Here is a 1,301-nt window from a genome sequence, read left to right as displayed (position 1 = left end):
ATTGTTCATGAAATGGCAAATCGAATGCATCAAAAGCTTGCCTCAAGTATGAGGACTTCAGAGAACCACAAAGCACAAGAAAGCTACATTGAATTAGGAGTTTCAGATCCAAAAAGTTTGAGTTTATACCTTTGAATTGATGAACTTCTGGCCACGAATTCTCCAAGATCTTTGCTCCTCTTTGATCCCTAGATGTATGGAAGATGATTGGCTAAGGAATCTGGCTTTAAAACTCAGCTAAGGTTGCTGAATTTCAAGCTCGAAAATTTGAAAAATTATGAGTGATTCCTTTGGTGAGGGTTATAGTTTTAGTGCAGCAGCATATGGGATCTCCCAAAAGGTTGTGAAATGAATCTCATGAGGTGTTTATTTATAGTTGAATGTGGCTGAGTTCACACTTTGCTCGTGTGCATGAGAATTAAAATTTTGAGTGCATGGGCATTTATGGACGGGTGGGAGGCCCATGGATGGCTGAAGCAACTTGCTGAGTTCACATAGAAGGCATTTGGACGTGCACATGAAGTGGGAAATGCTTGCATACCAAGTTTAATCATAAAATATCAAAAATGCACATAATGAAAAGAAATTCGAATCTCCCAAATGGTAGACCCCAAGAACTATTGTGAATAATGGTTGGAAAGCACTTGAAATAAGGAAAAAAAGTCATGTTGGGCAAAAAATCATTTGGCATGTGCAAATTGATCAAAACTGGCCTAGAAAACTCAAGTGTAAAACATATTCAAATCATTTTGAAAAAGTCACCCAAAAGTAAGCTTAATCAAGCCCCTCTGTGCTCATGATACAAGATTCAAATGAAACAATTGCCAACTTCAAAGTTGTAGATATTTTAAAGTTAGTCAATTTAGACTCAAAGTTTGCATCATTTGGATTTTATATGACAAAGTTATGGGCATTTGAAGTTGGGTACTTTTTCAAATTCAATGAATTAGGTCCAAGATGACCTATAATGTTTTTCATTATCACATGTATTTATTTTAGGATTATGAAATTTTTTCCAACATAACATTTGAAGTATACATCTCTATATTTTCAATTACTTTGGTCTCACCTCTAAATCATAAAAATTAAGGAAGTTATGCCCTTAGTAAGTTGACCTAAAATTAGGGTTTCAGTCAAAATGACCTATAATATTTTGAAATTAATGATGACATTCCAAGATTAAAATGGATTTTTTATGAACATGAAAGTTGTTAATATGGTTCTTAGGAACAATGTTTCTCTTGGGGTCATCTTCATTTGACAAACAGATCAAATCGTATAGCTCACTGAACCTCAGCTTA

Source organism: Lathyrus oleraceus, chromosome 6, assembly GCF_024323335.1.
Source record: "Lathyrus oleraceus cultivar Zhongwan6 chromosome 6, CAAS_Psat_ZW6_1.0, whole genome shotgun sequence".
Classification (NCBI taxonomy): domain Eukaryota; kingdom Viridiplantae; phylum Streptophyta; class Magnoliopsida; order Fabales; family Fabaceae; genus Lathyrus; species Lathyrus oleraceus.
Note: the sequence above shows the minus strand (reverse complement) of the source record.